This window comes from Mus caroli, unplaced genomic scaffold (assembly GCF_978045245.1).
Source record: "Mus caroli unplaced genomic scaffold, Mus_caroli_1 scaffold_6, whole genome shotgun sequence".
Classification (NCBI taxonomy): domain Eukaryota; kingdom Metazoa; phylum Chordata; class Mammalia; order Rodentia; family Muridae; genus Mus; species Mus caroli.
Genome location: NW_028227261.1, coordinates 11,524,708 through 11,551,661, shown reverse-complemented (window position 1 = coordinate 11,551,661; position 26,954 = coordinate 11,524,708). Strand labels below are relative to the sequence as shown.

The 26,954-nt window shown below is 40.6% G+C and overlaps 1 long non-coding RNA gene across 1 annotated transcript in view; it reads right to left on the bottom strand.

Moving 5' to 3' along the window:
- Positions 1-26,954, bottom strand: part of LOC147004139 (uncharacterized) — a 70,912-nt gene that overhangs the window by 20,880 nt on the left and 23,078 nt on the right. The window contains exon 3 of the long non-coding RNA XR_015047291.1: positions 5,235-5,280. This is a non-coding gene — a long non-coding RNA (uncharacterized LOC147004139). The remainder of the gene's footprint in view (positions 1-5,234; positions 5,281-26,954) is intronic.

The following is a 26,954-nucleotide window of genomic DNA, read 5'->3' as shown; positions in this document are numbered from 1 at the left end:
CTCGCTCTTAAATTTAAGTGTGAGCAGATTAAGCTAAGCAGAGGGAGACCTGAATGTGGGAAAACTATGGTCGCAAAGAATGTGGAACTTTTCATAAGTCAAAATCAAAATGCCAACACCTGGCAAAAGGATATAAATGAAGGAAAGGGAAGATACCACAGAAAATGTCTCTTTTTCTCTGAAAATTTCAGTTTCTCTATGAAATGTGAGACTCATTCACACAGTTCACACACATTCAGAGTCCTTTGCCCAGGAACCCTGAAGAGGAGCAAGGAAGACTGCAAAAAATCTATTCTGACCCACAGAATCTAAGCACATGAACTCCAACAAGACCTCTTTGCAACCAGGGCAGGTCAGGACCTTGTTAGGTCTCAGAGAAACTCAGAACAAAAGGACAACTGGTGTGCCTATTAACATAGCCATGTGGACATTGTTGGCTAAGTGGTTTCTTGGCTCCTGGTTCCTCTTTTGCCCAGGCCTCTATCCTCTCTTCACTTCCTCCATACCCCTTCCCCTCTGCTCATGGGCTGGTTATGTCTACACCCAGCCAGATAGCTCTGGCTCTTTTCTCCCTCAGAATGTAAAGCCTCAAATTAACCAATAAGCAACACTTGCCCACGAACCAGGTACTTTACTGGAATGCTGCCATGTGCAAGACAAAGGAAAATCATAAAGACTCATGGGAAACTACAATAAACTATGTGATTATCTTTAAAACTCCCTGTAGCATGTGTCCAAAGTCTGTCTTTTCTCAGGATGTAATATTTAATAAATCTTGCCCACATGCTGTAGTTGGTTTTTCTCTGGTGATGTTCAGGGTTAACAGAACCTACAATAGATCTTCTCCTCAGCGATACCTTACTGCTATCCTATCTTCATGTTCAATGGAGAATTTAACTTCACACAGTACATTTTAATAGCCACAATCCATATGATGGTGCTTTATAATGTAAACTTTCTAATCCAATCAAACCTGCACTGTATCTTCATATGATTAATATCTACAAAGCTCTCTGAGGAGGCATATAAATTCATTGTCCTGGCAAATAGGTACTCTCTTAAAATGGCAAATGGAGGAATACAGGTGTTAAGAAAGAATGGATGAATTTGAATTCGGAGAGCTCTTTAAGGCTATACCAAAGAGAATCTCCATGTACAAACTACAGATACTGCATAGGATCTACAATGTTGTTTTAGAAGAATGTTCTGGAATCCATAAAAGTCATTAAAACATTACAATGAAACCCAGTTCATAGTGTTATGCCCAGATATTGAAACCACAAAGACCACCAGGACTCAACTCTGAAGCATTTCACACCAGTGTATATTCCAGCTTGGTATGCAAACCTTCCCTGATGCAGCACGTTAGGTGACTGACCAGGAATTTTATCTCTTCACGGGAAAGAAGGCAGAAGAAAAATGTAGTAGTGCTAGTAACTCCCAGCAGCTGCACCTGGCTGGATATGTCTAACCTTGAGACCCGATTTTTTTTTCTTGTTTTGGTTGTTTCTTGTTCTTGTTTTTCGCTTGTTTTGGTTGTTTTCCTAAATGCACCTAATCAGGCAAGTAGGCCCTCCCTCCCCTCAAATACCACTCCACCAACTCTGTTGCAGGGTGCCTTCCACACAACTGCAGCTGTCAGGATGCCCAGGGCCTACACTACACAGCTTCCCCACAAGATTGCTGCCATTCCAGACCAGAACTGGATGTAGTAGGACACTGCACCTGGGTTCTGGGCCATTCAAACCAAATTATGTTGACTAACTTCTCATGTTGCAATATCGGACTCCTGGGCCAAAAACTTAAAATTATGATGTTAAAATGTCCTACTCTCAAAGTATAGTATATATCCCCTAAGGAGAGCAATTTATATGATATCCAAGATACAGAACTGAAAACTCAGAGTGAGGATCAGGAGATGCATGTCAATCAACTCAGAGAGGACAGGAACAAAATGATTCATGGACAAGAAATAATAGCAGATGCCTGAAGGAAATGAAGACAACTCAGGATATGAAAATTGAGTTCAATAAGTAGCTAGAAATACCCACAAAAATGAAATGAAAAAAGAAATGAAAAATGCTGTGAGTCAAAGAAAAATAATACCAAGAGTTCCTGTGGAAAACAAAATATCAGGCTTGAACACATTGTAGAGTTGCTGGAACACCTCAGTCAAAGAAAATAATGAACTGAAATAATGTTGGATATGGCACAATATCATATCCTGCTTGTAATGTGTGGGGAGTAAAATAGAGAAACACCTTGGGAACACTGTCCAGATTTTATTAAAAACAAACAAGGAGACAACAACTAGACTTAGGACTATAATAGATACTGTTTAAAAAATTGCTCATAAATATATTCCTGATTGTGCTCTATAATTCTCAATGTACATGCATGCTCATCTGCATAAGCAGAGGAAGAAGTCTCCAGAATTACCCAAGTCTCTTTAGAGATTCTAGCTAGGAAATCAACTCTTTTCACGATTATAATGAGGCACAGGTGTCTCAGAAGACTTCTGAGGATCAAAAACTGTTGTCATGATTTTGACAGGTTGAAATAGATTCCAGCTCATTATGGAGGTGAGAGCTCAGAAACACAAGCCCAGACCTGGGGGTCTGTCCTTAAAGTACATGATTCTGAGCCCTTGGACAACGTTCACATGGCAGGACTCCTTGCTTTCCATCATGGTGAATTATATACTTCCCCACATTAAGCTTATGCAAAAAAAAAAAATGATGGCACCAGCTAATAGATACTGCCTATGAGAATAGATTAAACACATTGATGATTAATAATGAATCTGAGATGAGTTAAGGAAAGAAATGAAAGCCTTTCCCTCAGAGGTATTGAACAAAGAGTACATCTAAATTGGAAACTTCTACTTCCTGTTCCCTGTACATTCTACGCTGTCTGTTTGTTGTATGAGTTTGAATGTGTGACTACCTCAAGGCTGCTTTCTGAATCTCTCTCTGTGTATATGTCTTCTCTCTCTCTCTCTCTCTCTCTCTCTCTCTCTCTCTCTCTCTGTGTGTGTGTGTGTGTGTGTGTGTGTGTGTCTATGTATATACTCTGTATGTGTCTCTCTCATACCTATTTCTGTCTTTCTAGCTGACTTTAAGAAAAATCAGTCTTTATGGAACAGCAAGGAAAGTATCACGTGGGAAAGGAATGGGATACTGTACAGAGAAATCTCTAAAGGGTTATGTGACTGCCTTCAACTGATCAAGATAGCAGACACTTACAAACATCACTGTTTATCAACCAATATCCATAACAGCATATTATTTTAGAAGGATGATTTAAGCATCTAGATTTGACGCTTTCAGCAAATGATATACATGCAAATCCTGGTTAGCCCACTTAGAAAATTATATAAATTAAGGTTATAGCTATGCATTAATTTAGGTTTTAAAAGATGATAATATGAGATGTCCAGATAAATAATTTTGCCTTTGTAATTGTTCTTTGAAAATTATTTTAAACAATCAAGTTGAGTACTACACTGTAGGATAGCATGTTTAAAGCTTAAAATTTCTCACGCTATATTAAATATGGCTGTAAGCTTAAGCAAAAGCACCAGTTTATTACAATGCAAGATCTACTTGTGTATATATGGACTACAGAAGGCAATTCCAACCACTTAGGCAGATGGGAGATTCCCACAGCAAAGATATTTCCAGAATCACTTCATAAGTACAACAATGTTCTAAACATCAGATAATTCTTCAGTGACAGGCTCCTAAGCAGAAAGTCCCAGAAGATGAGAAAATTAGCAAAAGTCGAAGATGGAAAATATAAAAGCTGCAGTTGAGATGTTGTTTTTAATAAATTGTAAATCATTCGATTTGGTCAAGGAAGTGTCAGGAGCCAGATGCTGGGTGGAAGCCGGGTAGCGCAGAGAGGCAGAGAAAGTACCTGATCACCTTTCTCTTCATGTGAAATCCCAGAAGGAATCTCTTTCTGCCACACCTTCTCAAATGACATCCTCCAAACTGAATGTACCTAAATGCTGCTTCCTGTGCATCTCTCTGTCTTTGCTCCCAATTCCCTTTTACTCTCTGTGACTTTTACTTAATAATCCTAGGTTCCCTTCAAGTCAGCTGGTTGCTTCTGGCACTTCTTGACCCATGGTTTATTTAATCTTGTTACACACAGAGTTCAGAGCATGATCAGATATCTTGCAACATGAGTCTTGCACAAGCTACATATCATGCAGTAAGCTTCATAAGAATAGCATCTTGTATACTACTTACAGAGGAAACAGGTAAAGAGAGGGGACACTTCTGTGAAGTCAGAGAAACTGTCATACAATGGAACAAACTCCGGAGGGTCTATCAAAACCATGCTGTTCGCAGGGAACACAGGATATGTCAGGAACATTACGGAACAAGCCAACAGTGGACTTGGGACTAATAACCACAGCCCCACGTGGTGGCAAGAGTTGGCTTCTCAAGATTGGACACAACCTTTCCCCGAAGGTCCTGGCTCCAGACCATAACCACCTTTCCCAAGCATATTCATTGCTTTAGAGAAGGAGCTCTGTCTACGTAATTTTATTAACCTGAGGTATTTGTCTTCTCTGAAGCATATGGCCACAGTCTGTTTACCTAGCATAATCATGGACGTTTCTAGTCTCTGTACAATTTTATGTAGGCTTAGAATATCACCTTTTCTAATTCTTCCTGAACTCTTGCAGGCTAGCCATATCTGCTGTTCTGGCTTAATATTCCTCTGCACACTGATTGAATAAATCTTCTCTGTCAGTCTCTCCATCTTTGTCTCTCTTTGTGTCTCTGTGAGGCTGTATCTCTTGCCCTCTTTCTCCCTTCTCTCTCTGTACATGCCTGATTCTTCTCTTTCTCTTCCCCCTTTCTGTGCCCCCTCACACATTGGGACTTCCCTTAACTCGGTGCTTGGGGCCAGTGAACTCATCCAAGAGCAGCTTCCAAATGAACTGGCACTTAATATAATCTAATCTTTCTTGAATTGGTTCATTTCACCAGCAGAGTACACAGAAACTATCAATGGGGATTGGCCTACTGGCTTGTTGTAAATCGGGGTTGTCTGGTCCAGGGAATAAGTACAACTAAATAAGACTGCACAGGGTGCCAGATCGGTCTACTCCTTACCACCCAGATCCACACCACACCAGCCCCAGAGACTTAGCAGCCGGCTCCACCCAGATGTGGGCAATGACCCTGTACTCACCATCTAGCAGTCTGGAAGCTTACCTAAGGGAGTCTCAGAACACCAAGTTTGCACTTCCCCTTCTTCCACCTGAAATCAAGATACATAGTTTGCATCTGTAATACTCAAAATTAATCTGGAAGCCTCCTCAGCCCAGGAAGCACATAAGTTCTTCAAATGCTGGGAAGTGTAGTCCTTTAGGAATAAAATAGGCTCCTGTGAACATGTGGTCGCCTAATTGATTTTAACACTTAAAACAAAACAAAACAAAACAAAAAAACGGCTATAACATGAGACTGAGTCCATTCTTCCTTGAAAATTGGAGAGATTTTCCTAACATCGGTCCACCTCTTGATCAGTATTTAATATTTAATGCATGCTTGGATTAAATTAGGTCCAAAATGGTAGAGGTAGATTATTATAGCAAATATCAGGGTTAACATACAGACCTCTCTTCCCAATGATGGCCAATTTGGTCTTCCAAACTTTATATGCCCCAGTACAGGGGAACGCCAGGGCCAAAAACTGGAAGTGGGTGGGTAGGGGACCAGGATTGGAGGAGAGTATAGGGGACTTTCAGGATAGCATTTGAGATGTAAATGAAGAAAACATCTAATAAAAAATTGAAAAAACCATACAGACCTCTATAGGGAGACAACTGTACACAATAATTGCTTCTTAAACATTATCCTAGGTAAGGGGGCTAAGCTAGCAAGGGCACTGAGTTTCCTGAGCACCAGATTTTCACAAGAGGCAGCTGAAGTGGGAGCCTCACAGAAGCAAGTAGTGTCTGATACAATCTAAGATAAGCAGTTAGCCAGAGGGGATTCCAGCACAAACAGGCTGAGATAAGTCATCTAGGATATCTTGAACTTGGGTGTCTAGAAATGAAGTTTAGTAATTTCCATAGGATTCATCAAGAAGATCAAATTCAAATTAAACCTGAAATGGCCTTAGCAACAACACAAGATGGAGGACTGAAGGCATTGTCTTGCTTGCTCTGTCATAATACAGCATTGGATGCCTTATAGTTATTGGTCATCAAACACAGGTTCTCTACAAAAATATCCACAGCTCTAAGTGATTGAGTCATCTCTCCTCAGGCCTTTGTATAAATTAACATTCCTCTTCACCTGGGCTTCAAGAACAACACTGAGAACAGAATGGGAGAACAGGCCACTCATCTACTCTGTTTGAGAGTGGTTGGTAGCACATTACTCCACCAACAACCCTTGATAAGGCAAACCTAATAAGATCCTGTTTAAAAAATAAAATAAAATTAAAGGTACAGAGTAGGCGGCCACTCACACTTGGTATCTTGGCTGAGTCATGGGGGTCTTCATTTCCTAGCTAGCACAGAATATTTAGGGAGACCTATGTAAAATAAGACGGAAACCTGTGGTGGGTACACTTGCGTTTGGTCCCAGCACTACTAGTAGCACACGTAGGTAGATGACTCTTAGTTGAAGACCAGCCCGGTCTATATAACAAGTGTCTGTCCAGACATACTTCTTAGTGAGACCCTATCTAAAATGACAATAAAAGCACAACAAAGAAACCCAAGAATTATATGAACTACAGTGAAAACTCACACTAGAGTTCATTTTATCACATATGTCTTCCAATTAATTACATGTGATATGTAAGCCCTCTTAGGATCAGACCTCACAACCCCAAAGATTAAATTTGTTTTACCCCACTCTCCTGTCTAAGGGAAATATGGAAACAAAGTGTGGAGCAGATGCTGAAGGCCATCCAGAGACTGCTCTGCCTGGGGATTCATCCCATATACAAACACCAATCCCAGACACTATTGTGGATGACAATTAGTGCTTGCTGACAGGAGCCTGATATAGATGTCTCCTGAGAGGCTCTGCCAGTGCCTAAAAAGTACAAAGGCAGATGCTTGCAGCCAATCAATGGACTGAGCACAGGGTCCATATGGGAGAAGTTAGAGAAAGGACTGAAGGAGCTGAAAAGGTTTGCAACCCTATAGGGAGAACAAAAATATCAAACAACCAGACACACCAGAGCTCCCAAGGACTAAATCACCAACCAAAGAGTACAAATGGAGCAACCCATGTCCCCAGCTACATATGTAACAGAGGATGGTCATGTTGGGCATGGCTGGGAGGAGAGGTCCTAGGTCCTGTGTAGACTTGATGGCCCAGTGTACATTAATGCCAGAGAAGGGAGACAGGAGTAGGTGGGGGCATGTGGGAGCACGCTCATAGAAGCAGGAGGGAAGTGATAGGGGGTTTCTGGAGGGGAACCGGGAAAGGGGATAACATTTGAAATATAAATAAAATATACAAAAAATTAGTCACCAAGATAAATAAGTAAAATGGAATATTGAAAGTGTCTTAATCATACACCAATAGCCTAGGTCCTCATTTGTAACCCCCATCCTCAGTGTAGCCCCTCTTCCTATCTTTGTAAATGGGAGCCTCATGAACCTAATAAGTCAAGCTATGCCTTGAATTTGCCCCTTTTTACATCTAAAATTTCTACATCTACATTTTTTACATCTAATTTCTACATTTTTTACATCTAAAATTTCCTGAGTACAAGTATAAAATTTACAACTTCTCTCTTGCTGTCCATTCTTCCTCTCACTTATTAGCATCAAGGATGAATCCTATAAAAATATGTCCTACCTTTCCCTGAATCCTCTCAGACTCTGAGCTGCACTGTTCAACCCACACCCTGCACTGTACTCTGGTCATGGTCTCATCCTGACCTCACACCACAAGTTTCTGACTGATCAGCGCTTTCGAAACTTCACCTACTGATGTATCATTTTGAGTTTTCTATGTGACTTCCTAGATCTCTGCTCTGCTCATCTTCTCAGACCTCCCTTGGATTCTCCACGCTGTGGCAGGCAAGCACATGGCAGGCAGCCTCGCTATGACCTTCAAATTCCAAGTACGTGTCGCTATTCAGTATTACACCTCTTACTTAAGAAGCATTTTCTTCTGACTTGGGTTTAGAGAGGTGCTGATGTGGGAAGAGTGCTAACTGTTTCTCCAGGGCCAGAATTCTGTTCAAAGTACCAAGGTGGTGGCTCACAATCATTCACAATCCAGGTTATGCAAAATCCAGCACTGTCTAGCCACATCTATACTTCATTCATAGGCTTAGCTCACTGTATGTACTGTCGATAACTTTCATCCATAGTATAATATGTGAGAATTTCCTTACTAATTATATTTCCTAAAAGAAAATAAGTTTATTAAACATAGAGGCAGGGAGGGAGACTAGATAATAATGAGACTGGAATACACATTATTTACTCACAACTTCTTGCATATTTGGAAGTTGGATAATATTCCATTGTAGGACAGGTTAGTTGATATTTTGTTTCACCAACATTTATTTCATTTCATTTATTTTATTTTCTATTCTTTTATTTGTAGAAGCCACTGTTGAACTTGACATCCAGATCCTCCTGCCTTACCCTCTCAAGTGCTGGGATTAAAGTTGTGCTGTGTGCTACATCACCAGATTATTTCTATATGTTTTCTTTGAAGGTTTGCTTCGTGTATCTTCCGAGTTCATTATGTAGCATGGACTGCAACATCATGTACGTCTTCTGCAACAAGTGATCTGGGATACTGTGATGTTCTAGGAATTCACATTTTAGGTCAATCATCTAATATCCTCATCTGCCTGGCTGTTATCTTGCTCTGAGCATTTCAGCCTAAACAGAGAGACCTCAGAGTGGTTTCAGATTGTGACCTTGAGTATATTGTGTGATATCTGGAGCTGGCTTTCATTATCTATGTCAATGCCAGTGAGAGGTGAAGTGGATATTACAGTCACTGTTTAGAATTACAAGAGGGCCACTAACTGAAGAGCAGTAATTCACTTCAAGTCTATGGCCACGGCGACACTGGGTGCTGCAGATTTTATTCCTGGAGTGTCTAAAGGGTTTGTCTTCTTGATATCCTTGCTGGGGCCTGACCTGTGCTCTCTGTCCAGAATTAACAATGAGGAATCAAGCCAGAATTGGTGTCGCTTCTCGGCCTTTTGGCTAAGATCAAGTGTAACATCTCATGGCTGGTTGTTCACTTTAAAGCATGGTGAATCTGCTTTCCTCCTCTTGCATCTCTTAGCCTGCCTATGGAAACCTAGAATTCCCACCTCTTCTTAGCCATTAGCAGTTAGCATCCTCATTGATTGATTAAAAACTAACTAGGTAACACGAACTGTGCTTACAACCAGATTCCCAAACAACGAATGCATCAGAACCACACCCTGCAGAGAAGAGAGAGCAGCACAGCTTGAACTGTATATAACCCCCATTACCTCCAACCTGTGTGTCCAGGTCTAAACTCCACAGCACATGGCTGTGTCTGGAGGCCAAGACTTTTAGGAAGGTAAGCAGATAAAAGTCTGGCCCTACTCCAGTAACATTGCTGTTCTTCTAAATAGGGGACTCCATCAAAGTACAAGCAGACAGCAATTGTGAGAGGGTGGCTATCTAGAAGAGAAGGAAGAGACCTTCAGAAGCCAGACCAACAGTGCCTGACAGTGGACATCAGCCTACAGAACTAGGAGCAGTTAAGATTTCTGTTGGGTAATCATTGCACTTTTTGGTGTTGTGGCATAGCATACATAGACCAATGGAAGCTACTTCAGGACCACTGTCGCTGGTCTGAACTGCTTGAGACTAGATCTACTTTAGTGTTTAGTATTTTCAAACATTTACATATATAATGAGACATCTATGCATGAGGAACAAATTCAAACACATGATTCTTATGTGTTTGTACACATGCATACATGGGGTAGAGAGTCTAACACAAGAGCCAATAAAATGGCTCTTCAGCTAAAAGTGCTTGCTGCACAATCCTGGTGACCTGAGTTCTATTGCACGGACCCTCTCAGTGGAAGCAAAGAGGCACATCCTGCAAGTTATTCTCTGACCTCCAATCTCATGCCCATATTCTCATTCAACTAGAATGATAGATAAATAACATACAGACAGACAGCAGACAGACAGAATAGAGTCCTGACAAAAACAACTTAAACGAGGATTTCTTTAAGAGGACAGGCTCTTGGATCCAGAGAAATACAAGCCTGACTTAAGGAAAGTATGGCATGAATGTGAATGGTCACATGGTGTCTGCACTACAGCAGCAGGAGAGATGCATGGTGGTGCTCAGCTTACTTTCTACGTGTTACGTGGCCCAGGTCCACAGTCCACTATTTGGTGCTGTACACATCCAGGTTGTGTATTCCATTCTCAGCTGAAGCTCTGAGGAAATGTGCTTATAGACATGTCTAGAATCATGTTCCCTAGGTGACTCTAAATTTAGTTAAGGTGACAATAAAAACTGAGATCACATAAGACCACAGACCTTTTTTGCTGATGGCATCACTGTGGTAATGTAAGAATTTTAAATTTGAGGATGTATTGGAATCTGAATTTTCAGATAAGGAGTGATCAGCCTTTACTGTGATGGTTGTCATGGATATAATGTCTGCTCAATAAGGTAAAAAATATCATTGAGTGTTCATGAAAAGTGATGAAACCTATTAATGCATTACTCTCTGTGTACTACCTGGCACAGGAAGGCATCCTCTTGTTGGGTAGATGACACTCTGGAGTGTTTTCTCACAAGCTAGATTAGAATGGTTTTCCAGTTTTCCATTGTAAGATTGGGAACTCCTATCTTGTGGGTTTAGCATCCCCAGAGTTAAGAACCTTTTTAGCATCCTAGAGGCCTAAAGAGCTAAGAGAGTAAGCTAGGCAGAGTGTTGCATTCTTATAAATCAGAATGGAATTAGAGAGGGGATATCTGTAAATTCAAGGCAAGTCTTATCTGCACAGAAAGTTCTAGGACAACCTCTCTCTTCTGCCTCAGAACTGAGATTGAAGCTATGTGACATAACTTGGCTTATTAATTCTTTTTTTTTTTTTTTTTTTTTTTCAATTTAGAGACAGAGTCTCACTGTGGAGTCTTGTCTGGAACTCCCTATGTAAACCAGGTTGATCTTGAATTCACAGAGATCTACCTTTCTCTAGCTCCCCAGAACTGGATAAAGTTGTATATCACCATGCCTGCCTAGTTCCATTTTTGATACGATTTCTTAAGCAGCCCTGGTTGAATTTAGACTCAGCGTCTCACTGAGGTTAATTTCTGATCCTGCTGCCTCACTTCCCTAAGTGCTAGGTTATAGCCTTCTGCTGCCACACAGGGTTTTATGAGTGCAGCAGATTGAACTCATGGCTTCCTTCAGGCTACACAAGTATTACAGAGAACTCCTTCCTTAGTCTGGACCTTACGCTGAATCATTTTCTCTTTTACATGTCTGGATACCTGCAGTTACATGGTGATTTTGTGAAAGAAATTGAGCATCTGCATGCTTTCTTATATAAATCCGAGCCTTGGAGAAGGACACAAGGGTCAGCTGAGGCTAGGAAAAGCTGTCCCACAACCTGAGCCTGTGCGATGGGCCACGCCACAGGTAGGGACCCAAAGGTCTGCTCTGGTCATTTGGATATGAGGGCCTCTTGGGAGGCTCCCAGTCTGGAGTGTTTGAAATGAGACACAGACCAGAGAATTCAGCTGTGACTTCAAAGAATGATGGCTCCCAGAAACTCTAACTTTCTAACTATACTGAATCCTGATGATAATTTCTAAAAAGGCATAATTTTTTTTTTTTATTCTGAGAGTAAAAAAACTACTGGCTTAGGCAATTACCACCTGTAGCCTAACAGCAGGATAGTAAGTCACTCAGCCTCTGTGCTGTCTCCCATGAATTGCAAAGCACAAACTTACAGCCTGCTGCTTGATTTGGAGGAAAGAAAGGGGACACTTTGAAAAGTGATTTTAATGTTTATTTCTAATTTGTAAATATTTTCTATGAAAGCTCTCTAAGAAAAGGGGGGAAAGCCTTATGATCTTGAGCTGAACAAGAGAAATGTGTGCTCCTCACTTTATCCTCAGCCCTTATACATCTTCCAGAATACATGACCACATGGTAAAAAATGATCACAAGTTTACACATAAATTCAAATCATAAATCGAATAAGAAGTTTCAAACACTGAATGTTAACATGCATATTCATTAAGAGTAATTACACGGTTATACATTCCTCACCTATCACAGGTCCACAGTTTCACAGAGGGTTAAAAATAGTAAGTTATTAGTAAAGTTTTGCAAATATCAATCTAGCCAATCTTATTTCTTCTGTTCTTGTACCTATAATAAATCATTCATTCCCTTTTTATGACCTTTAACTAATGCTTTTACAACCTCTGAGCTGAAGAATGTCTGGTTTCTATCTCCGAAGTGAGACTAAAGGATAGCAGAGTTTTCACTGCAGTTCTGACTATCAGAACGGTATTAATTTTATTATTAAAAGAGCTTAGTAATTAACATCAACTTAGGAATTCTTTTGGATCATTGTTGTATAGGATAAAGAAACCATCTACATATCTTTAGTGTATCACTACAAGTTAGTTCATCTTGTAGTTCTGCAGAGATCTGCTCAACCTTGTGAACTGATTCCTAGTGGTTTTTATATATGTTTAATAGTGACAGGAAAAGCACATTAAGAGCAGAAATCTTTCCTAAAGTGATTTTCTCCAGTACCTTGCCTACTGAAGCTCTTTCATAATTTTGCTAGCCTAAAGTGAAGTAATCTCAGGAAAATCACCAGTTTGTCCTCTGATAGTAGGACATATTAACTTGTCCTTTGATGGCTCCTGACACCAAAGCTTCTCAAGGCCACCATGCCTCAAGACCTAGATCAAAAGCATGCGTCATTCCATGCCAAGTTCTAGGTCAGATGCCTGTGCCTTACAGACTCAGATCTGGATCATGGGTATTCCCTCTATTTCTGGATTGTAGTCATTTTATATGTAGTCAAGTTGACAGCCAGGAATAGCCAAAACAATAATACACCATTTAAAACACGGAAAGTAAAACCTCACATAAGTATCTCACTTTATGCCAAAATTATGTTTGACAAAATGCAACGCCCCTTTTTCTAAGTCTTGTACCAAATTAGACATAAAGAAAATTAAAGCATTTCCACTAAAATTTGGGACAAGGCTGCCCACTTTTCCCATATCTCTTCAATATGCTATGTAAAGTTCTAGCTAGAGCAATAATACAGCTAAAGGAAGGCATCTTGGAACTGGAAGAGAAGAGGGAATCTAGGCGGGGAGAGAAATAATGGAGTCAAGACAGTATTCTGATCAAGATTCAACTTTAATGTCTGCACACATGCTTTATAAAGAAGAGGGGATGCCCATTCCCAGCCATGCAAAGTTCCTTTGAAGTTGTCAGATCAGCCTTTTAGTAGGAACCCTTGAAAATCACAGTTTGTAGCTAACTCTGGGAGATCTCAGAGAACCTGTTCAGCCTCAGGCAGGTAGCAGGTAGTCAATGGAGAGTGATGAGAAGCAGCACAGCAGGTGGCTCTGCCTAAGTGGCAGATGGTCACAGCCAGCCTTGCTAGTGATGCAGCTAAGACTGATATCTAGGTACCATTTTACCTTGGATAAAGCAAGACACCTTTCTAATCAAAGATCACTCAAAACTCAAGAGCATAGAGAAACTTTAAGTTCATGGTGACAATACTGTACTTTACTCAGTTTCTGAATTAATTATGGAATAAGGAAAGGAGCCTAATAACTTCTGAAAGAACACACATGAAGGAAAAAAAAGAAGATAGCTTCCTTGAAATGTTCTTTATACTTTCAGAATCTCATTGTAATCTACCTAAAATGAAATTCATTCGCACACAGCCTACACATATGCATAGGGTTTGATAAGGAATCCTGGTGATGAATACAAAAGCTGGACATAGAGAATCAGGGCTTTAATCTGTGCACTCTGGAAGCAGAAGCAGATCATGAGGGTACTGGAGGTTCTCCAGAGAGGTTCTTTTTAACTCCCTCAAGCCTTTGAGAGGATGGGGACTCCACAGCCCAACCTAAAGTGTCTGTGCTTGAGGGGATGCTTCATCTCTAACTCTACACAAGATAGGAAATTTCCCTAACCAAATTTACACTTCACATACTGACCAAACCTTCAAATTAGTACAACGAAGACATACACATAGCTGTCAGGATGCTCTGGATCTGTTCTAGACCACACCACTTGAGTGCTACCTGCCCAGAACTTAGATGAATCTAGTAGGAAGCTGCAAACTACCCTCCATCCTAGATTATCAAAGCTTAAGCATAACATCTCATGGAAATCCACCTGACCAAATGCCACACAGAATAAAAAAATACAGGCTGGAACTCAAGCAATTTGATAATGTTGATAGAATTTCCCTACCCCAAATCACTAATGTGATACCAATGCTCATCATGGCAAAATGAATTATGAAACAAACTCAAGAGACAGAACTCAAAATACAATTCAAACACCATTCAATGAGGTCAAAGTACATAAAGAGGAAACAAGCACAGGAACTCAAAGAGGACAGGAACAAACTGAATGATAGAAAACAGAACTCCTGCAATTGACTAAGGAAATAATTATGATAATGCAGGCTGTGGACAGTGAACCAAGAGATATAAAATTCTAAGGAATCCTCAATCTGAAATGAAATAAACATCATATTACAGTCAACAAATATTGAGACATAATAAAGTATACATTTGCGGTCTGGATGCAGGAATGTATCTTTAAGAATACTTTGTTGATCCCAGTATCACATCTCAGATGGTAACTGATGGTAAGTGAAACTGTGCTAACAAATTCTAAAACCTGTCAGCTTTGCTCAAATGGAGACCCTGTTCCTATCCTGTATGCAGTTGGGTGTCAACAGCCAGACTTTAGTCTAAAATGCTCACTTGAGATCCTAAGGCCTATATACAATGCTGCATCCTTTCTAGAACAAGAAGAGTATGGAATGTAATACACAAGAATAACTTAAAAGAAAATCTTTTCATGAAGAATTAAAATATGTACTATAGATTTAGTTTGAGAATATTTAGTGAAACAAAAAATTAGCATTAGGTAGCCTTATTGTCATGTACCATTTTCTTATTCATGACAAAACCAATACAGATAATAATTTCATAAATTCCACAGTGGTTTCCCTTCAGAATAGTTAAGAGAACCAGATTAAATAAATGTTACATGTAACAACAAAATGAAAACGTAAAATAATTTTTTACAATGGAAAGGAATGTTTTAAGTTGCATAAGAATTATAGTAATTCTTCATTAATTGTGGATACATTACTGCACATAAATCTATTACTGTCCAACTTAAAGTCTGAATCTTTTGACTTCAGCAATATTCTTTGCTTTATTATTTGAGATCACTCATCTAACATGATTATAGACTGCAAGGACCAAATGCTTTTATGATTCTTTAACTTCATTACTATTCTTATCTTTTTTTTTTGTGTTCATTCATCTACCATGATTATGGGTGGCAAAGATTACTATCATTTATGATTCTTCCTTTATTTTTCCAAAAATAGAACTCAGGGTTATATTCAGACTCTATCATGAAACTGTAGCAGAAATGTAAACCTCTGGGCTAGAGAAATGACTCAGGGGTAAAGGGCACTTGCTGTTCATGAAAAAAAACACAGACTAATTCTTTCTTTCTACACACAAAATAAGGTATGATTTTTACCTGAATCTTGTGTGATGCATTTTGTGATTACTTCATGGTTCCATTGGTTTCATATAGGCATTCAGTGAAAATAAAAACATAGAGAATAACATGCTTATAGTTAAATAAAACTTTAAAGAAAAAAGTCTGTCTTCCAGGTCTGGGATAGCAATAGAAGGGAGCAGGGTCAATACTATATGTGACTTATCCAGCGCTGATGGCTGCTGTAGGCATAAGGCTTGCTCAAATGGTAACATAGACACTGTATTATAAGTTACTCCTAAGTGGAATGTTCTCCCTGCCAAGGTTTATGTCTACATGACCAGAAACAGTAAGATTCCATGAAGCAACAATGTGTCAGATATTCCTCAGGAAAATGGTAATGTTATGACCTTCAGGACAGACTTTAAGGCTGTGGGAAAGAACTATGAAAACATGAGTTGAAGAATATATAATTTAATGTAAGAACCATTCTTTAGAGGATTTCTCTGTGGGACTGTGAAAGGCAGCCTTTGTTTTAGTTGAGCAAAGCTTACTTTGGAGACCCAGTAGAAAACACTACAAGGGACAGAACAGTGAGCTACAACTCTACAAGGGACAGAACAGAGCCCCACAACTAAATAATCATGTGACTATCTGTCACGTTGACAATGTCCCAAGCTCCTGGCATTCTGGCTAGACTCCAACCTCACAGTTACCAGCTCCTCCCTGCAGTAATGCTGCAAGGGCTAGGTAACCCAGCCCACTATAAAAGGGGATGTTTGGCCCCTCCTCTCTCTCTTAAGCTCTTAAATCTCTTATTCTCATCTCTAGCTCTCCTCCTCCCTATCCTTTCCTCCCTCTCTCCACATGGCCATGGCTGGCTTCTACTTCCCTATGCCTCTCCCTCTCTCTGACTTTCTACAATAAACACCTTAAAACCAGGAACTATCTCTCCACTCATCAAAGCCCGCTGTTCTTCAATGATGGAATAAACCTGACCCTAAAGAGCCACATGTCACCTCCAGCACCAAAGACTCTCAGCATTTCTAGTCACCAGAGTAGACCAAAGACTCTCACATCCTGGGAGCCACAGAGTGCCTTATCCCCCTGCTCCCTTCTCCCTTCAGCTCCAGGACTGACCGAGTTGCTCCCAGGGCCCTCACTTTGTTCTCAGCTCTTCCACAACATACAGTGACATCTGGGATGTCCATGACTGAGAACCTGTGTTCTGTGGCCTCTGTGAGGCCCAGAGACCACAAACTGCTCCCTCTCTACCCCTGTGGACTGGAGATCCATAGCTTCCCACAGCGAGACACCCACCTGGGCCTCAAGGAGATTGCTGTCCACTTGCCCACAGCACTGGAGCTCTGGTGGGACGTGGGATCCCCTTTAATTCCCCGCACCCACTGCACAAAAATTCTCAACTATGCAAACTATAAGCATGCAATATGATTTGTATAAGGGGTCCAAGTACCTAAAATTACAGAGGTAGCTACACAAATGAGTCAGTAAACGGAAAGGGATGGTTTAAAAGAACAAGGCTCATGGTGTGAGGAATAAAGGAGTACCAGGAAGTGAAAGAGTGATGATCTCAGACAAAATTTCACCCAGTTAAGTTTCTGGTTTGAGTTTGAAAATGCAGGCAGGTTTCAAAGTCCAAGAACAGCCTGGAACAGATCAAGTTCTAGTGAAGAAAACGTTAGGTCCAGGTATCATGGGACACATCTTCAACTCCAGGATCCAGGAGACAGAGCAATACACACTTATGTGTATAAGATCTACCCACAAAGATATTTCCAAGACAGCCAAACTTAGTCTGTGAAGGAGCTGAAAAACAGAAAGCTAATTTCTCACTTAAAACTAGCCTCTATATCTAGATTTAGCAACCAGAAAGCACACACAAGCAAACTACATAGGAGCTGCTATGTTTAAAAATCAGTGTACTTCATTTCTTTTTATAAAAGTTACAAAAAATGGAGAAAATGGAGAGATATCCCATGGTGAAGGACTGGTACAACTAGCATAGTAAAAATGGCCATCCTACCAAAAGCCATCTACAGATTTAATGAAATCTCCATCCAAATTCCAACACAATTGTTCAAAGTTATAGAAAAATTCTCAAATTCATCTAGAAAAGCAAAAAACCCTGAATAGCTAAAACTATTCTCGACAAGGAATCACCATCCCTGACCTCAAGTGTTACTACAGAGCAATAGTGATAAAAACTGCATGGTATTGGAATAGAGACAGACAGATTGATCAATGGAATAGAACTGAAGGCCCAGAAATTAAACCACACACTTACAGACAATTGATCTTTGACAAAGAAGCCAAAAATATATAATGGAAAAAAGAAAACATCTTCAATCACCAGTGCTGGTCTAACTGGCAGTCTGTATGTAGAAAAATGAAAATAGATCCACATTTGTCACCTTGCACAAAGCTCAAGTTCAAGTGGATCAAGGAACTCAACATAAAACAAGATACAATCAAGGAAACAGAAGATAAAGTGGGAAACAGCCCTAAACTGACTTTCACAGGGGGAAATGTCCTAAAAAGAACTCAAATGGCTCAGGCTCTAAGTTCACAAATTGACAAATGGGACCTCATGAAACTAGAAAGCTTTTGTCAGGCAAAGGACATAGCAAATAGGACAAAGTGGCAACCTACAGATTGGGGGGGAAAAAAAAACTTCTCTATCCCCACACTTGATAGAAGGCTAATATCCAATATATATAAAGGATGCAAGAAGCTAACCACCAAGAAACCAAACATCCCAATCAAAAAATGGGGTAGATACCTATACAGACAATTCACAATGAAGCAACTGTGGAAGGTTGAGAAACTTCAAAAGAAATGTTTAAAGTGTTTAGTGATCAGAAACATATACATCAAAGCAACACTGAGATTCCACCTTCCACCAATCAAAATGGCTAATATAAAAAGCTCAGGTGACAGCACATGCTGGCCAGGATGTAGAGAAAGAGGACCACTCCTGGAGGAATTGAAAACTGATCAACTATTCTGGAAATCAATCTGGAGATTCCTCAGAAAAATTAGAAATAGATATACCTTAAAACCCAGCTATACCACTCTTGGGCATATACACAAAAGATGCCCCACCATGACACAGGGGCTCTTGCGTGCGCCCTGACTGGCCAGCAATAACGATGCTACAACAGGATCCTTCCACACACATTTATTGGGAGAGCTTGATTACAGAGGCGAAGTGACCCCAAGCCCAGAACTGGTGCTGCTTATATAGCCCTAGGAGAGGCGTGTCTCACACCCTGATTGGTTATGCATGGGTTATGCTTACCACCTCATTTGCATGTCTACATCTGATTGGTTAACTTGTCTCTCATCTGATTGGTTAACTTGTCTCTCACCTGATTGGTTAATTCTCAAAACCTCATCATGGCAAAAAAACTTTACTGCCTATGTATGCATGGTGGCTAGCGGTAGCCAACACCACCCTGCCTGCAACTGCACATGTGGTTTCCCACAAGGGGCTTGTGTTCCATTATGTTCAGAGTGGCCTTACTTGTGATAGCCAGGATCTGGAAACAACCCAGATGCCCCACAATGGAAGAATCGATACTGAAATATAGTTCATTTACACAATGGAGTATTATTCATCTATTAAGAACAACGACATCAGGAGCTTTGGAGGAAAATGGATTGAACTAGAAAATTCCATCCTGAGTGAGGTAACTCACACCCAAAAAGGATATGGATAGTATGTACACACTAATAAATGGATATCAGCCAAAAAAGTATATAATAAAACATAAATGACTAAAGAGGGTTGAAAAGCTCAAGGTTCCAAGTGAGGATGTCTCAATCCCACTTGGGAGACAGAAGAAAGCAGTTATGGGGGAAGAAGGGAGAGAGAACTGAGTGGAAGCAGGGACAGAGAGGGGAAGGGGAAACATGATCAGGCATTGTGAGGGACAGGGGAGGACTGAAGCCCTGAGAACCAGTAGAAAAAATGGAAATAGACAGCCTCAGGAGGTAGGCTATGGAGGTTCATTTTGCATGTTCCAAAGACCTAGGCGGTGAGAGACTTCCAGGACTAAAAGGGAGAGATCTTGGATAAAGTGGTCTACTGTGGAGAGGGGGAACTTGTAGAGTCCACCTCCAGTGGAGGGACAGGCATCAAGTGGAGTGATGGAGTTGCAATCTTATACACAAAATCTCTGATCCAGAATTGTTCCTGTTTGAAGGATCTCCAGGGACAAAACTGAAGAAGAACAAGAGACAAAGGAAGCCCATGGACAGGCCCAAATTAGGATCCATATCAAGGGGAGGCAAAGGGCAGTGACACTGTTACTCATACTGTGGTGTGCTTATAGACAGGAGCCTGGCATGGCTGCCCTCTAAGAGGTCCAACAAGCAGCTGAGTCAGACGCAGATTCTAGCATCCAACCAATGGAAGGAAACCAATGACCCCGGTGGTTGAATTGGGGAAAGTCAGAAGGAGCTGAGGAGGAAGGTGGCCCCATCCATATGCCAGCAGTCTCAACTGAACTGGACCCCCCCCCCCAAGATCTCTCAGAAAAGGGGCCAACAACCAGGCAGCAAACAGCAGCTAACATGATGACCATGACAAATAAACAGTGGATGACTGCCTGGTCTGACCTCAGTGAAAGAAGATGCACCTAACCCTCCAGAGACTAGAAGTGCCAGGGATTGGGGAGGCCTGGTGGAATGGTGAGGTGTGGGGACATCCTCTTGGAGGAGTGGAGAGGAGGGATGGGATGGGGTGCAGAGAAAATTTTAGAAACTTTATTTAAAAACTCAAGGTAAGTGTCTTTAGTGTAAAAATGACACTTGACTTGTATACAACTTCTATATGCAATTTTATGAATAGTGTTACTATGAATACATTTTATGCTGAGAGCATATTGCATAAAATATATTGACATACAAAATCAAGAAGGAGAAATGGTAGAAACTCACTGGTGGCTACCAGGGCAAATATATATATATATATACACACATGCACAAAATGAGTCATTTGAGGGTAATGCCCTTGGAATGATTCCCTCATTATATCAAATCTGTTAAAATACTATCAAAGTTGGAACATCTGTCTGAACAACCATGTATCTGCATTGAGGCATTGTTCCAGGCAGTTCTCAGGTTGCCAATCAGTAATAAATGTGAATGCAATGACACTCTTCGGAGCCTAGCTGTTACAGATTTCATCTTTGGCCACCACTCTGATAGGTTAACGTGAAAGAAAGAATGCATGATAATGGTCTCCTAGCATACATTCCAATACACATACAAACACATATATGCACACATACATACATATGTTTATGCATAAATACAAACATAAGAATTCATTTGAACATGTAGATACTATTACTGAAGAAAGTTGTCATGACCATGATATCAGCAAATATTAAGTGCTTTTTATGTATTTCATTGACCTTATATTTCTCTCATGTCAAATATTTCTCTTGGCATTTAACAGGCATATGAATAATCTCTTTTAATGCCCCAGCCTCAGAAATATAGATTGACAATGGGAAAAAAAGCAGATGATCGAGTGCCATAGAAAGTGATAGAAAATTAATGAGAATTGGCAAGGAAAATATTGATTTCCTAGGAACAATAAACACTAGGCCAGGGAATAATCAAGAGCAGAAACCCAGGCTCTCAGTGTTCCTTCTAGCACTTTCTCAGGAACAATCAAATGCTGCACCAAATTCACAAATTTCTTCTGAAAAATCCCACAAAAAATTTACAGTAAAAAACAGTGCAGAATACAGAAAGAAGGGGAATATGGTACAGTCATCACACAAAGCTGACCTTACCTGGATCCAAAAGCAAATGACCATGAAAACATGCACACAGAAAATAATAACAGTATGGGTGCACCAGTGCAACATTTAAAAAGTTTCTCTCTAGCCGGGCGTGGTGGCGAACGCCTTTAATCCCAGCACTCAGGAGGCAGAGGCAGGCGGATTTCTGAGTTCGAGGCCAGCCTGATCTACAGAGTGAGTTCCAGAACAGCCAAGGCAACACAGAGAAACCCTGTCTCGGAAAAAAAAAAAAAAAAAAGTTTCTCTCTAATAGATTCAGAAAGTAAACTCAACTTGATTTCATGCCAGAGACTCAAAACTGTTTCAACAAGCACAAACCAAACAACTCAAGGCATAAATTATGTACAATCAGTGGGAGAAAGCTCACTGATAGATATATGTCAATATATCTATGAAAGGCCTACAGCAAAATTTCACAGTGGATCACTATGAAAGCTCTGAAGAATGTGGAACAGAAGGAACATTACTGGGTCTAATGAGGATAATAGCCAACATCCTAAGCCTATCCCTACACAAACTGAAGACAGCTGTCATCATTCTACTCTACTCAAAAGACAGAAAAGGATGTACAAAGCTTCCACACTAAGGTATCACAGTACAGCAGTGCTTCCAAAGAGCAAGTAAGTCTTAGAATATTTCCAATGATCAAATAAGGATATGAGGAAGGCAAGTTTTCTCGAAATACAAGAAAGATAATTCTTTAAATCAAGACCTGCAACTATCCCAAGAAAATAATCCAATCTGATAAAATGCTTAACACGCTATAGAATACGAGAAAAATATAAAAAGATATATCATTTGGTTTTATACATTCCTAAAGAATAATCTGATAACTGAGAAGACCACTCAGTGTCTAAAAGGATCTTGGATATGCTGGTTTAGCATACAAACTGCTAAAAGGGGCTCTGTAGGCTGATGGGTGTAAGCTGTCATTAATGGTTCTCCATAGATGCTGACCCTTGTGCTGTAATACCAACCTGTCTAACAATGCATATGGTGGCGTATGCCTTTAATCCCAGCATATTTCTGAGTTTGAGGCCTGCCTGGTCTGCAGAGTGAGTTGCAGGGCACCCAGGACTCTACATAGAGAAACCCTGTCTCGAAAACAAAAAAAAAAAAAAAAAGAGTTGAAATGAACAAAGGGGGAGCTTATTCAGCAGGACATTTCTGAGGGTGAAAACACTCTAGGATTCTTTAGGGGCTAGAGGCTTCCAGGACTAGGCCAAGGTAAATAGACAGAGGCAGTGAGCCTCCCAGACAACAATTATAATAGGAGAATACAAGTTACTTTTAGAATCCTGTGGAAAATCTAATACCACTGACAATAAAAGCTTTCTAGAATGTAAGAAGAGAAGAAACACACCTCAGAAAACAAATGGAAATAGACCTGAAACTAAACCAAACAGTCCAGAAAAGGCAGAAAGTCATTATTCCATCCTTTCTTTTTTCCATTTTATATTAGATATTTTCTTTATTTACATTTCAAATGTTAACCCCTTTCCTGGTTTCCTCTTCAAAAATCCCCTATCTTCTCCCCCCTTCCCCTGCCAAACAACCCACCCTCTCCTGCTTCCTGGCCCTTGTGTTCCCCTATACTCTGCACTGGACCAAGGGCCTCTCCTACCATTGATGACCAACTAGGCCATCATCAGCTACATATGCAGCTAGAGCCATGAGTCCCACCATATGTTTTGTTTTCGTTTGTTTTTTGATTTTTTTTTTGTTTGTTTGTTTGTTTTCAGTTGGTGGTTTAGTTTCACGGAGCTCTAGGGATACTGGTTAGTTCCTATTGTTGTTCCTACTATGGGGCTGTGAACCCCATCAGGTCTTTGGGTACTTTCTCTAGCTCTTTCATTGGGGACCGTGTACACTGTCCAAAGGATGACTGTGAGCACCCACTTCTGTATTTGTCAGGCACTAATAGAGCCTCTCAGGACACAGCTATATCAGCCTCCTGTCAGCAAGCCAAATTCAACAAACTACATCACTGTGAACACAATTCAAGGACTTAAAATCGTGCAGACTGGACCGAAGATGTGATTCAGAAAGCAAGTGCATCTTCTAAAGAACAACTCAGATCAGACCATTCACTCTGTCAACAAATATTGTGATTGACTCTCTGGTGGTAGCATTCAGTGTCCAGAAACTGCTATGCAAACTGGGGCAGGAGGCAGAGTTATCAAAGGCCATACCCAGATTTTGTATCCTGTGTGTTACAATCTCAATCTACCAGACAAGGTTTGGCCTCTAATATCATAGTGGCAAGACTATCTGTGGGTAACAAAAGGCTTTCCTGTTCAAGCTGAGGCCAGCCCCTCAGGAAAAACATACATAGACTAAACTGAGAATCTGGCTAAAATCCAATATGGAAGGTCACAGGCCCTGGGAGGGAATCCAGGACTGACATCTGCTTCATGTGTAAATGGCCCTTTTCAAACATATTAACTGATGCTGATTTCAGTCTGGGTAAAAGAAACTTTGTTTTCAATGGGCAACAGCAATTTCCCAGCATCAAAATTAATTAAATATTGACATGAAGTGACAGCTGACAGCACTGCCTATCATGCAAAATCCATATCATCACATCTAATATTCTTAGTGAAATTTCCCAGAATCATTAATGAAATAGAATCTGGCAAAATCAAATTCATGTCCTCTTTGTACTGGCAGGTGAGCCCCACCCCACTCCTTGTTCAAAGCCTCTAACACACCTGGATGCTTCAATAGTGTCTCCTTGGCCTTTACCATCTTAGGGCTCTTAGATTTGATTTATATTTATGCAGATTTGGCTGAGAAATGGAGACCTGAAAATGGGAAAATATCGTTCAAAAAGAACCTGGAACTTTTCATGTGAAAAAAATGAAAGAAGACAATACCAGGCAAAAGGATAAACATGAAGGAAAGAGAAGATGTCATGAGAATGTCTCTTTTTCCCTGAGGATTTCAGTTTACCCTAGAGATGTGAGAGTCAGTCACACAGTTAGCACACATACAGATTCCTTTTCCCAAAAACACTGCGGAACACGGAAGAATGTAAGAAAACCACTGTGACATGCAGGATCCAAACTGTTGAACTTCTCCAACAAGAGATCTCTGAAAAAACTCCTGAGTGCAGGGTCTAAGCCTTACCACACCCATAAGAAGTCCACAGTGCAGAACTCAACAAACCATGAATGTGCATGGGCAGACTGCTTTTCATGAAGCAGGGAGTCATTTTTCTTAGGTAAGTGAGCATTCATAATTATTCCAAAGTTACTGTCTAATTTTGTCTTAATCCACAGTAAGCTTCCCACTTATTAAAGCATCTTGGCTTGAAATTATCCTCTCACAGCATGGTGTGCTGAACCTTGGAAGGATTCAAAGAAATTCAGAAGGAATGGCTAACTGGGCTGCCTGTTAACATATCAATGAAGACAGGGATTTTGGTAGGTGTTTTCTTGGCTCCTGCTTATCTCTTGGCCTGCCCCTCTATCCTCCATCTCATCCTCAATTCCCCTCCCCCCACCTGATGGCCTGGTGCAGTTTGGAACCAACCAGATATCTCTGAATGCTTTCTCCCTCAGACTGAAAAGCCAAAAATTAACTGCAGCACCATCACAAAAACCAGGTATCTTCGTGCATTGCTGCAGGTTTATGTCTTAGAAAAATGATAAAGCCTCATAGGAAACTACAATGGCCTATAAAATGCCTGTAGCATGTGACCAAATCCATCTCTTGGTCACGATATATTATTTTATAAAACTTGCCTACATGGTACAATTAGTTTTTCTTTGGTGAAACTCAGGGTTGATAAAACCTACTATATATCTTCTCCTCAGCTGTACCTTGCTGTAATCCTGTCTTCATGTTTTATTCAAACCTAAGGTGTGACATTAATAACTAAGACTATGAAGACACATTTCTCAATGCTGTATTTACATCAAAGACTGCATATACCTCAGTGTTAAACTAACGGAGACTATAACTTTGCTAGTTAATGTTAATATTTACAGCCACATGATGGTACTTTATAAAGAATATTTTCTAATTCGAACAAATCTGCACTGGTCCCCCATATGACCAATATCTACAAAGCTCTCTCAGGATGCATATTTAGTTCCCTGGAGAAAGGGAAATGAAATGGCAAATGGAGGAACAGGCGAGTTAAGAAAGAATGAATGAATTTGAATTCGAGCTCTATTAAGGCTTTTGCAAAGACAACCATCCCGGTACACAAACTCCAGAGACAGCCAAGGATCTACGGAGTTATTTAAATAAATAATAATATTTTATATATATATATATACACACACACACACACAAACACACACACATATATACTGGCAACCATAAAATTAATTAAAACATCACCATGGGCGCGCGGGACCTGAGACTGCATTAGTTAGGGAAGCAGAAACCGGCCTGAGTAGGGCCACAGGCCTCATCCGGCCGGACCAGCACCAGGGTAGCTAGATCACAGGGTCGGCTGACACCCGCCAGCTACCCACGACCCCCGCCACAGGATTTTGAGACTGCTGGTGAGTGGAACACAGCTTCTGCTCCAGTCCAATCAGCGGGACCTGAGACTGCTCTGGTTGGGGAGGCAGAAATCCGGCCTACGTAGGGCCACAAGCCTCTTCCGGTCAGAAAAGCACAGGGGTAGCTAGGGCGCAGGGTCGGCTGACACCCGCCAGCTACCCACGACCCCCGCCACAGGATTTTGAGACTGCTGGTGAGTGGAACACAGCTTCTGCTCCAATCTTTAAACAGTGACAACGACAACAACTAACCCCAGAGATTACCAGATGGCAAAAGGTAAACGTAAGAATCTTACTAACAGAAACCAAGACCACTCACCATCATCAGAACCCAGCACTCCCACTTCGCCCAGTCCAGGGCACCCCAACACACCGGAAAAGCTAGACACGGATCTAAAAGCATATCTCCTGATGATGGTAGAGGACTTCAAGAAGGACTTTAATAACACACTTAAAGAAATACAGGAGAACAATGCTAAACAGGCAGAAGACACTAAAGAGGAAGCACAAAAATCCCTTAAAGAATTGCAGGAGAACACTGCTAAAGAGTTACAAATCCTTAAAGAAAAACAGGATAACATAATCAAACAGGTAGAAGTCCTTACAGAAAAACAGGAAAACACATCCAAACAGATGACGGAAATGAACAAAACCATACTAGACCTAAAAAGGGAAGTAGACACAATAAAGAAAACCCAAAATGAGGCAACACTGGAGATAGAAACCCTAGGAAAGAAATCTGGAACCATAGATACGAGCATCAGCAACAGAATACAAGAGATGGAAGAGAGAATCTCAGGTGCAGAAGATTCCATAGAGAACATCGGCA